General features: G+C 47.2%; 1 pseudogene; it reads right to left on the reverse strand.

The window, feature by feature from the left end:
• Positions 1-225: 225 nt before the first annotated feature.
• On the reverse strand, positions 226-666 carry LOC114023382 (annotated as a pseudogene).
• Between the last annotated feature and the right edge of the window lie 443 nt (positions 667-1,109).

Here is a 1,109-nt window from a genome sequence, read left to right on the forward strand (position 1 = left end):
GGAAGTGAGACTTAAAAACTCCTTGTGTTTAAGTTTTGTACTCAGATTGTTTGTACTCAGGCAATGACAAAGTGATGTCAATACTGAACCAAGTCTTTTTTTTTTTTTGGTCATGGTCATGAAGACACAATACAACTTTATTAAAGGATTTAACCATCAAATGTACAATTTACACAGATGCTCCACATCTGACAACAAAGTTGGAGCTTGTCCTCCCAGCTGGGTCTATTTGTAAGGTGTTGAAGGTGGGACCCATTCCTGAATCTTCTTCCCAGTCATAGAAAATGGAACATACTGTTCCGGGGTGCCACTCAGGTTGAATTTGTGGTTCTTCCAGATGAACTTACGAGCGGTAGGTGGGACAGTTGTGGGGGGGTCGTCAGTCATGCAGTCCTGGAGCCAACGGTGCCGTTCAGGGGGCATCATGCTTCCATTCACATCCCACAACGTATTTTTGCCATTCATTTCAGTAGTATAGATAACCCATCGATGTCGACCAAAAAACTGTTTGTTGTCTTCGTAATATTTGTTTCCATATTTGTCTTCTCCCACTAATGTGCCAGCCTTCACGTCATTTACCCCGAAGAGCTGACACAGGTAGCCGAAGACGCTTCCGTGCCCCCTCACCTGGGGGAACCCCCGGTCCAGCACCCGCAGGTACTCCATGTAGCCCCCACTGTCGCCTGCTCCTCACTGGAAGCCCCAGGGCACTCGGCCTGAACCAAGTCTTAAGAACCTCAATATCTTTTAAGGAGCCTAACTTGAATGGAGGCAGAGATTGGTATAGTACTGCTACCACAGATGCCCTACCCTGGCCAAGCAACCGTGAGGCTTTTTCCTATCCTGGTTGGGTGTTGTACATACTGCTACACCATTAGCTCCTACCCTGCATCAGCTCCCCATCCTTCATCAGCTATAGAGCCCTTGCACTATAACTCTGACTTGAGTAAGTGGGGCCTAATGGGATTTTACTGAAGAGAAATGGTTAGATGCACAAAGATTCTTTGCTCCTCTACCTCTCAGCTGTACCCCTTCCCCCAACTCAGAGGTCAGATGCATCTCTTCCAAAAGAAAACAAATGGTGTTGTCTGCGAAGCCGGGCCTCACTG

This window comes from Vombatus ursinus, unplaced genomic scaffold (genome assembly GCF_900497805.2).
Source record: "Vombatus ursinus unplaced genomic scaffold, bare-nosed wombat genome assembly UNPS02014818.1, whole genome shotgun sequence".
NCBI lineage: Eukaryota > Metazoa > Chordata > Mammalia > Diprotodontia > Vombatidae > Vombatus > Vombatus ursinus.